The sequence below is a fragment of the Triticum urartu genome, chromosome 2A (assembly GCF_056163025.1).
Source record: "Triticum urartu cultivar PI428250 chromosome 2A, HENAU_Tu73, whole genome shotgun sequence".
In the NCBI taxonomy this organism is placed as follows: Eukaryota; Viridiplantae; Streptophyta; class Magnoliopsida; order Poales; family Poaceae; genus Triticum; species Triticum urartu.
In genome coordinates this window covers 9,777,349-9,789,008 of record NC_141874.1, presented here as the reverse complement: position 1 = coordinate 9,789,008, position 11,660 = coordinate 9,777,349, and the positions used below count along the sequence as shown (strand labels likewise).

At 44.3% G+C, this 11,660-nt stretch overlaps 1 pseudogene; it reads left to right on the top strand.

The window, feature by feature from the left end:
* Positions 1 to 9,177: 9,177 nt before the first annotated feature.
* On the top strand, positions 9,178 to 10,381 carry LOC147982820 (uncharacterized; annotated as a pseudogene).
* The last annotated feature ends 1,279 nt before the right edge of the window (positions 10,382 to 11,660 follow it).

Below are 11,660 nucleotides of genomic sequence, written 5' to 3'. Positions count from 1 at the left end.
GTGTCGGTATTACCTTTCTACGATAAGGTTAGAATTTGATATTGTTAGACACAAGTTTTCACATACATACATATAGATTGAATATTTTGGTTGGTCCACATGATGTTGCTAAATTGTGTGTTCATGCAAAATTTTCACATACATACATATAGTGGGAGGCGGAGCAGCAAAAGGCTGCGGCCGCACTGGCCGAGAGGGAGCTTGCCGAAGAGAAGGCAGCTCGGGGCAAGGACCAGGCCTGGCTCCTCGAGGTGGATGACACCCTGGAGGGCGTGTATTTTGAATGCGACGCCCTTAAGGAGAAGGAGAAGGAGGCGACCGTGGAGCTCAAGAAGCTGAGCTCGACACACGCCGAGGTCTAGACCCAGGCCTGGGCAGACCGCGAAGTGCTTCAGCAAGTGAGGCGGATCGCTGCTGGTAAGACATTTTTGCTTTAGAGTGTTTTTTTTACCGCAAGGGATTCGTCGAGCTCACTCAACTATGGCGATCCGCAGAGGCCATCGTGAATCACCTGAGGAGCGCCGCAGACGCCGGCCGTTACTTCGGCGCGCGGGAGGGCCATGCCACGGAAAGAGCGTTCTGGCAACAATTCCAAGCGCCATCACATCTGGAGCTGTTGAATCACCAGATGAAGCATCTAATGGAGCTCTTCTGTATGGCGAAACCAGCGCCGCAAGATCTCTATGTCCAACTCTGGCCCATGGAGGCTATGCCGACCAGTTTCTTCAGACTGGTGGCCCGTATGCAAGAGGCCGGCCCTCAAGTGATGCTGGAAGCGGTCCATGTGCTTGGAGGGCATCCAACGGGTGTATGCTTGCATGAAGACGCACTATCCGCATCTTGATGCGGCGCTCGTGACCTCGGGACCCCCGAAGGGAAGGACCGGAAGGCGGAGCAGTTCTTGGCTGTGGTGATGGAGAGGGAGCTCGGATCACCAAGGACTAATGTCCCAAGGACACTTTGTATTTTTAGATTATACTTAGGAATGCCGAATTTGCAAGATGTAAAGAAATGCTTTTGTTTAGAATGAATGCAGCTTTAAATTCCGATGTGTAGTATTATATTTTTTTTACTCCCATGCGACCGATTTAAAACTGAAAGAGACCAATCGTCGGCTTCGGTCCCTTTTTACAAGATACGAAGGGTGTCTCATATGCAGTCTTGACCCTTGGCCAATGCCTTGGTTCCTGAAGGCGGTCCGTGCATATGAAACAAGGCAATCATACTATATTGGTTGTATAGCTTTCACTTAGTCATCCGTGTGTGAAGTGCTCGGTGGTTGTTGGGGTTTAGACCACTAGTCACTTTGGCTTATTTTAATATAAAAATCCCTTCATTTGTCATAGGGGATCTCTAACAATCCTTTGTTGACATTGTCATCGGCTAGTCGACCAATTTATCTTTACCACAATAGTCAGTTTTTACCTTTCTCCACTGATGCGCTTTACCATACGAGTTGAAAGCGCAATCGCAGTGGTTTTCCCTTTACACTCTTAGCTAAATAAATTGGTAACATAAGTGCTAAGCACAGGAGCCGGACAACCCAACTATTGACCAAAATCGAGGATCGAAACCGATTCATATAACACAACATCTGTGACGCTGAATAGACACTTCAGACTTGTAATTTGGGCATTAGTGATAAAGCTGGCCTCATAAGGTAGTCTCTTAACTCAAAGGCAGTCAATGAAAGGAACATAAGAATATGCATGGTGACCTCGAAGGTCTATTCTCCTTTATTTCATATGGTCAAGCGTACATGCTGAGCTTTATCAAAATAGACTTATAAAAGATACAATGTGGTGAGAAAAGGAGACAAAAAAGAAATGGAGTAAGAACAGGGTGGACGCTGTCGAGTTAGTTAGTCCGGATCCTTCGATACCGCACGTCTGCACTTCCTTGTTGTTGACCAGCTTAACCTCTTTTAAGACGAGGCTGGCGTGTGCGGTCTGCCACCTCGGCCGTTCATTTGCTTGATGCCCGTACCCCTATTGGGGTGGGTGGATGGCTGTCCAAGGTCGACCAGTGTGGCCGTGTATGCTTCGACGAGCCGGGCGTGCTTTTCATTGCACGGGCCGCCTCCTCGGTTGCCTGGACCTCGATTGCGAAATCTGCGTTTTGCTCCTCTATGTAGAGGGAGCGTTTGGTGTTAACATTCACTATGATAACACCATTTGGTCCCGGCATCTTTAGCTTTAAATATGTGTAGTGTGGGATTGCGTTAAAGCGAGCGAATGTGGTGCTCCCTAGCAGTGTGTGGTAGCTGCTTCGAAAGGGGACGATATCTCTTCGCTTCGGAAGTTTCCAGGTGAGCCGAAGACTATTTCCAGCGTGATTGTTCCCATGCAGCTAGCTTCGACACCAGGAATGACACCTTTAAAGGTGGTTGTGATGGGTTTGATCCAATATGAGTCAATGCCTATCTTTCTGACCGTGTTCGCATAAATCGATTTGAGGTTGCTGCCTCCGTCCATGAGGGCGCGTGTTAAATGGAATCCGTCAACGATGTGATCCAAGACTAAGGCTGCCGATCCTTCATGTCGTATGCTGGTCGGATGGTCGCGCTTGTCGAATGTGATAGGGTAGGCAGACCATGGGTTATACTTCGGGGCGACGGGCTCTAAGGCGTAAATGTCCTGAAGTGCCCGTTTCTGCTCCTGTTTGGGGATGTGAGTGACGTAAATCATGTTCACATCCTTTACCACAAGCAAAGCATCAGCAGCACCAGATAGCCATTGGTGTTAAAGAAGCTATATATGTAACTAGATTATTGACTCTAATGTAAGTGGGAGTTTGTAGGAGAGATGCCCCAAAGGTAATTATTATTATTATTTATCTCCCACGTTGTAATTGATGTTTTATGTTCTATGCTATAATTGCAATGATTCACGAGTCTGCAATAACTACGAGGCTCGTAAGGAATCTCACGTGCACGTGTGAAATAATTAATGGATAAATAGATTCCTAGTCCCGCCTTTAATACTAACTCAAGTGTTGCATGATGGTTTTGTTTTCCTGATCATGGGCATGACTATGGCGGCAAATTTGAGAACACAATGTTAGAAGAACACTTGTGTTGAACTAACCCAATTGATGTTATGCTATGAGATACATTCCGTCACAATTTAATGGTTTATAACAAAGAGAAAGTTAAACGTTTGCATAATTCCTTATACCATGAGAGTATCGAGTTCTTTCATACTTGCTTCGTGAACTTTGGTGTTTGTTAAACATTATCTGTAATAGGGTGGCTATTACGGCGACTTATGGGTTCATGAAAAAGTATGACAAGGGACTAGATAGCTCAAGATCAGTATTTGCTCCTCCAAACGATGGAGACATATTCTTGGGGCCCTCTTGGTTTGATGGTATCCACCATCGTCTGGTCATACCCAGTGTGATTTGATCACAGGGATGCGAGAACATGGGGATGAGAAAAGAGAACAAAACCTACAACGAGCAAACTGGCATAGCGAACAAGTTTTTGATTCATGGGGATGCCGATAAATCTCACCTCAGGTTTTTGTAACATATAGCAAAGCAACAAGAACAACACACAGTAACTAAAGGTTCACTTGAATATTCATTCGTGTGTGTATAGGGGTCAATAAGGATGTATACCGTTCCACTATTGATCATTGATCGGAAAGAGTTTCGGTCATGTCTATATTTCACTGAATCCACAGTGTCACACGCTTAAGGGTCATACATACGCTGACTACTAGGAGGTTAGGAGCTTGAGAGAAAGTCACTAGAAAAGTTTCGGAGACAATGAAAATGTTTCGGAGAGAAAACTGGAAGTGTTTCGGAGTAACGCGTAAGTTTTGGAGAAAACAAAAATACCATCCAGCCGGAAATGTTTCGGAGTGTGTCTAGAATTTTTTGGAGGGTTCCGAAAATGTTTTTTTAAGGGAAAGCCTCATGGAACTTTATTCATCTCTTGGCAAGGTTATATCAGATAGTAAATGCGATAACAAAAAGTTTGGTGCTTCATCTACCCACTCAAAACTACTACCTTGCTCATAGCTATATCTTGCTAAAAAATGTGCCAGATTGTTGGCTTCCCGCGGGCAATGCTGGAAAGAAATCGAAGGAATTCCATGTGCTAAATCAAAGCAATCGATCAGAATAGGCGTGTAGGAGCTCCAGATGTCCGACTCACCCTTGAACGCCTCAACGAGCTTGAGGCAATCTGGTTCCGAAAATGTTTGCGGGATGACATCCCCAAGGGATAGCAAACATAAGAGGACCAAGTGTTGGGAGGTGTTCCCACTGCGGGACAGTCTCCCCCTTTTTGTGGGCTAGTGCTTAAGAGGCGACCCCCTTTTTGGTGGGGACATATTGGGGGAGGGGAGCCCCCCTAATAGTGGAGGGGTGTTGGGAGGGGGCCCCCCTTGTGGGGACATGCTCCCTTCTTTTGTGGAGCTATGTTGGTGGGGGGGCTTTTGGGCAGCCATTTTCTTGCCTCCTCCACCTCCTCTTTCTCCTAGAAATAGAGGAGGATAGGAGCTCTCCAAACTCACTTCAACTTGAGCCTTTGAACTCTCATCAACTGGTATGCAATGATCTGCCTCCTCTCCCTCTCTAGCTACTGCACGAAATAGTTTTGTAGCGCTGGAAGACTGCCTGTTCTCCGTTAGCGATTAGTTCTGGACGGCGAAGCGCCGCTGGATATGTGACACCGTATGCGTGCAACCCGGTAGAGAGATAATATGTTCGATCTTCTGTTCAAGGGACTATCTAAGGGGTTGTCCGAAGGACTGTCCGAGGGAGAAAATCGTCACTATTAGGAGGTTGTAAATTCCTAAATGCGGGGATCTGCACCAATGATATTCACCGACTCTCCTTCTGCTGCTATGAGTTTAATGCTCAGATCAAACCTTGTACATCTTCATAGTGGTTCTTGACTACCGTGTTTCCCTAGAGGTATTATCTCACTGACGGTATCTATCCTTTCGTGGGCAGCATTTGTGAAGACCATCAGTAAGCCAGAAACTAATAAACACACTATTTTTGCCAAAGCTCAATAAGCTTGCTGAAAGGAGATTGAGAGGACATTTGGTGTGTTGCAAGCTCGGTTTGCCATTGTTCAAGGTCCCACTCGCTACTGGGACAAGAAATTCCTCTCGGATATTTTGACTGCATGTGTAATTTTTCACAACATAATCATCAAGGATGAGATTTAAACTTATAGTTTTACTATATTTGTAGCCGTGTCAAGCATAACAGGGACCCATATGAGATCATTGTATTTATTGCGACCTATAGAAAGATCTAGGACAATGTGACACACAGCCAGCTTTGGGATGATCTCATTGAGCACTAGTGACAACTTTTTGGAAGATAAACTCTCATTTTAGTCATTTGATTTTATTTGTATCCATGTGTGATTTGAACAATTCTTTTAATTCCGGACCATTTGTTATTGTAATAATTATTTGGATCTGAATATTTTTTCTGTAATTGTTGTTGTGTTGTATGATGCTAAAACATTATTATGTTTGATTTATATTGTTGTTCTTTTAAGATTATATCGAAGGGTGTGGCTAGGTCTCAGTCGACTATGATTTAACTAAGTATTAGTCAAGTGACATAACATGCAAGAGCGAAAATGAAAAAACTAAAAAGAAAAATTTGCACGAATCTCATCTCAATGTAAGATCTCACGGATATAGTATCGACTTAGACTTTGTTAAGTCTTAATCGACTGAGACTTAGCAAGACTGTTGTTTGAAATCATGATTTTGCCTATTCCTCTAAAACAGATTTGCGGTACCGCATGACATCGGGTGAAACAAATACGGCAAACCCACATCACAAAATTTGGACCAGAACCTTTAACTGTTTCCAAGTCAGTCTACAACTTGGTTTGCCGTAACGGATTTGATTTTACAGAACAAGTTTTTGCAGGAAAGAGGGAAAAAAATTCGGTGGAGACCGGCTGCAAACCTCCTCCTGTGCGTACCCGATCGCATCTGCTGACACCTGTACGTTCCCAGCATCCCACGGTATCCCTCGTCTCACCCGCTCCACGCGTTCCCTCGGCTCGCGCGCTGACGCTCGGCTCCAACGACACTATCTCGGCTCCTGGACGAGAGGTGACCACGCAGATGAGTCGGCTCAGGTGCGCTCCTTCCCCTTCTCCCAGTCGTTCGCCGCCTCCGCCGTCCGCCGCAATCGCCTCTGCCGTCCACCGCCGGCCCCCTCGTCCGCTTCCGCAGTCGCCATTTTCTCATCACCCCCCCCCTCCCATTCGCTACCGCGATCACCTCTTCTGCCCCGCCCCCTCGTCTGCAACGGGGAAGAGCGACAGTGGCCGCCGGCCACACGACGCTGATGCAGCTTTCAGTTCCTTCTCCCTTCGGTTTGCCCACTGATTCTTTTTGAGATTCATTTGGCTGCGATGCAGTTGATCTGTCCATTGCTGGGGTTGGTTTATTGATTTGTATTTCTGTTCAACTTCCATTGTTCTCGCTGATGAACTGCTGTTGTTATATAGTGTTGCGTCAGGAGACAAGCATTGCCCTGATGCGGTCGTAGGTAAACATTGGATAATTAACACATTTTTGTAGGTGATAATGAACATATACATGTGAGGAAGTTTCTGTGCTTCCAATACTAAGCAACCAATCAGCATACAGGTAGTTGGTGTGGCGGAATTGGGCCTTCAGGAAATACTGCATTTATAATTGTATCATAAATAAAAGGGAGCTATTATAGATGCATTTTCAGATACCCATGAAGTATGGTTAAAAAGGGAGCAAAGAAGATGGCAAAAGTATAGAATGTGTTTCTTTGCAACAACTAAAACTGACAATATGGACTCCCTGGTTTCTTTGCATGTTACAGTTTTGAGGATCGGATTTTTATTTCACTGACATTTTCTTTTCTCTGCCCTGTATAAAGTCAATTTGAGAATAATCATGACTAGAGTGACAACATGTTTAAGCCTGGTTGGAAGTACATCTTCTGAATGAATCAAAGTCAGCTCGAGGCCAAGATAAAAAAGCTTTCTCAAGATTCTACTCTTGGCCCAAGGATGAAAGCATATATAAGCAGGGTGGCTATCTTTGACATCGACGGCGCCCTCCCTAGAGGCAGGAGCCTCGGTGATGGAAGAACAAAGGGGAGTCCTCCTCGCTGCGGAACAACAAAGCTCCACCGTCCGTCTCCTAGACGAAGACCCTCAAGTACACAACTGTCGTGGCAACCATTGGAGAAGATGGAATTATTGCTGATTTCGTCAACTTTTTGATAGACTAAATGTCAAGTCTTGCAACTTTGGAGTTGAATTATGACAAATGTTGTAGGAATCTAGAGTTGATTTCTCTACCTGGCAATGTACAATGTATCTTTTTATCTAACATATATATATGGATGATTTGAAATCCTCAAGGTGATGGTAAAAAGTGTGATTGTTTCTTTGATCTGCTATACACATAGAAGTACTTTTAGTAGTAATCTAAACGCTCTTATATTTCTTTACAAAGGGAGTATCTTTTAATCTATAGAATCAAGGTTCCAAATAAATACACTTTTTGGAAACTTCACAAAAGAAGCTACAACTTTATTGAGGATATTATTTTTGTCTTTTGATTAAGTAGGACTTCAACTCAAGTAAAAGAACACAATCTGTTTGGAAATTCAGAAAATTTTCATTCATTGTTTTTGTAGCTTCCAAACCAAAAGCACAAAAATCATACAATTTTACTGTAGCAAGAACCTTTTCATCCTATATTACTCTATAAGTATCTTCTAAACCAGCAGTCCACAAATCTTAAAACTTGACCCTATGACCAATCTACAAATAGCTCATTGCATACATCGTACATTGACATTTCAACCTGTCAATAAGAAATCTCTCTACATGTATAATTGATCACTACAAAAATAATTCTCTACACTATTTGATCAATACATCAGCAGGCTTGATCCGCAATGTCTCCTTCTGCAGGTGAAGTTGCAAATAGTCAGTGGCTTGGAGAACCCAGACTGGACACAAGATACCTTCCGCAGACCGTAAGTTTGACCATTTTCTGGACCAACAGTAGTATAAATCACACCTTGACCTTGAACCCATAGGAGATTTCTTCGCTTCATTGCAGTGAAAAGTTGTGCCTTAGAAGGAAGTTTGAGTGTGCAGTGAAAGTGATAACTAATGCATTATCAAAATTCAGTGATGACATAATAAAAGTGCACAAGTAAGAATATTTACATACATATTTTGGTCAGTAGCTGATTAACTTGTGCTTCCAATTGTCTCTTTCTGACATTAAGTGTGACAACTTTCTCTTTCAGTTCACGAATTATGAGATCTTGACATTACTTGTTTACATTTCTGATAACTGAAATTATGTTCAGAGTTGTGTCCATCATCTAAGATGGTCGATGCACAAATACATAATAGATTAACATCTTCCAAACATTGTATACGGTGATAGAGCACTATCAATCAGTAGCATTGAAATCCAAAACATGACAAGATCCTGCATAATGGATATATTCAAATATACATGATCTTCCAAAATCTCGAGTAGCATTGGAATTAATGCAGGGAGTATGTACTAAATACTATAATATTTTTTTCTTCTCAGTTACCACTGTTGGTGCAAAAAAAAGTGCATAGAGTTCAACTGCAATGGGTGAAAATGAATCGAAATAAAGGTATTTGCTCGGACATGTGTTGTATGGATATACTAGACAAGCCAACGCCAGCAAGAGCAACAACAGAGGCATATATAGCAAGCACTTGAGTACGGGAGGTGGAGAGTTGGGTGGGGAAACTATCCTTGCTGGCGGGAGTTTCGGAGACGGACAGCGTTGATGGAGGCCACTGCAGGCGACGGCGGGGGCGAACCCAGGCGGCAGAGGAGGCGAATCCTGGCAGCGGCGGCGCGCTCGCGAACCGGTCGCAGCAGTCAGGATCGAATCCCCAACGCTAAGGAGCCGAGCTGAGCCGGGAGCCGCGCAACGCTTGGGAACTGATGCGGAGAAGACGATCCATACGATGCTGAGCTTCTCCACATGGCGCGCCTCGAGGGCGGGGCTGCACAGGAGGAGGTTTGCAGCCGGTCTCCACCGAATTTTTTTCCGGAAAGAGTTGTTCTAACCCAGGCCGAGCCGCCACCATCGATCCCCAAATCGCTCCACCCAACCCTAATCCCTAGCTAGCTAGCTTCCATGGTTCTGCTCGACCGTGAGATTGATTTCACCCCCGACGAGGCGGCATCCGGCGGAGAGTCAGTCCCCTACCCGTGGGGATTCTGGGAAGGAAGTGGGCCACCAAACCGCAAAGCCATAAGTGATCAAGTCATCAAGTACCTGCGGACCTTCAAGGCCCGGGCAATCGTCGGCAATCCGCCGGAACTCTCCTTCCTCCACATACTGGTGCCGCCGCAATCCCTCCCGCTCCCGCCACCATACATGGACCTGGACTCGGGCCGCATCTCCAGCACGGACAAGAACCTGGTCGCCCTTTACGCCGGCGGGTACCGCCCTGGCTCTAGTTTGCGGGGAGGCTATCTCATCTACGACGCCAGGAAGGACTCCCTGTCCGTGATCCCCCGTCTCCCCGACGACGACGACGACTTGCATGGAGTCATGGGGCACCAGTCGGCCGTCGTCATGTGCGACGCCCAAGGGGCGGGCTACCTTCTTGCCGAGCTCTTCATGCCAGGATTCTCCCAGGCCGGGGTCTGGCTGTGGAGGTCGTCCTCCCCAGAACCAGAATGGGTCTTGCTGTCCGGGAGCCATCCCCTTCCGTCCAGCAGATTCACCGTTGATTTGTGCTTCTCTTACCGGGGCTCTATCCTTTGCTGGGTGGATCTGCTCAAAGGCATGTTGCTCTGTGATCTCAACCAAGACTGCAACAACAAGTTCAGCTTTATCAAGTTGCCACAAGACTGTCCAGCCTATGATGTAAATCCCGAGTATCCAGACATCGTCCGCCCAGGCGAGTTCCGTTCCATGGCCTGCGTTTGTGCTGCACACATCAAGCTCATCGCCTTGGATGAATATGGATTGGAACTCATCGTCTGGACGCTGTCGCCTGACCTCTCAGGCTGGAACATAACCTGCAAGTACAATGTCGAAAAAATCTGGGCAAACGTGAGCTACCAGTCTGCAGGTTTGAGACAGCTTGCTCCGTCGCTCCCTGTCCTCAGCATCCACCAAGACGGCGTCGTCTACTTAGTCATAAATGACGAAAGCATCGTAGACCATCGACTAGTGCACAAAGGCCAGTATTTGCTTCGCGTCGACATGGAGAACGACGAGGTCCACATCTCTCCACAGCCTACAAGGCGTATTTGTTCCCAACTCTTTGCCAGCGAGTTCAGTGCACACCGACAGACAGGGTTTACAGCATCACCCTGTCATTTGATTCTATAGTTTCATTTGCATACTGCTGTCATTTCATTTATAATATATGTTCACCATCACTCAACATGCTTTCATTTGCAGGCTTGCTGCTAGTACTGTAATTTTGCTTAGGTTTTAAAAAATATATTAAAATTCTAATGCTTGTTTATCGCATCTGATTTGCTTCATACTTGCTAATAGAAATCAAAATATTTGGCACCTCCCCATGTTGAATAGTGCAAGTCTGATATTGATGCTCATCCGCAACATGATTCTGGAATCAACTTTTTTTACCAAATTACTCTGCCCTCTTGTCAATCAGTACCCAACTTCTTGCACATCATGATGACACTCTTTTGCATGTTTTAAGGCTGTTTTTTCTTTTCTTTTCTTCTTTGCTGATAGTGTTGTCATTAGCTTCACCTCTACACTTTATGATTTGATGAACTGGGCATTCAATGAATATATATATATATATATATATATATATATATAGCAGGGTACGTGTTGAATTTCAGTAGTATGTTTCTGAACTCGGAATTGGCCAGTATGAGCCAAGTCCATTCAAAGATGCACATAGTAGATGATGAATCGTAATTTCAAACTAGAGCTGAACTCTGACAATTGTCTGAATGAAATATGTCAAAAGTAAATGAAAAATCTTTATTTTTAAAATTGATTCCATCGAGCGCCTGTTGGGCCAGCCCAAGCGTTTGCAGATTTGAAAAAAGTTCATCAATTTTGAAAAATATTCACAGATTTTCGAAAAAGTTCGCTAAAACAAGTTCAAAAAAGTTCACGAATTTGAATTTCCTTTATTTTAATTTTTTTACGCATTTTAAAAATATAAAAATGAAATGAAAAGGGAAAAAAGAAAACAAAAAAGTCAAAAAAAACAGAACAAACTCCGATTTAAAAAACACTGAGAAACCCCGGCCTGAAAGATCACAAAATTACATTTGTCACATAAGAAGCAAAAAGAAAGCAAGTGGGCACAACAAGTAACCTGTCCCGGTTGGTTACTAAAACTAAAACTAGAACTAAATCTTAAGGGTTGGAGTTCGAATCTCCCATGGCGCAGTTAATTTGAAGATTAAAAAAGAGAAAAAAGTACGTCGGGTGATGTATTAAAAAAAAGACCATCATATTCTTTATTATGAAGGGGTACGGAGAGATCTCATCACTTGACTAGTAGAATGCCCATGGCGTTGCTAAAATACGGGAAAATAAATCAAATGGATGACTAAGTGACATGACCATTCTATTTTTTATTATGAAGAGGTACGGAGATATCTCACCAG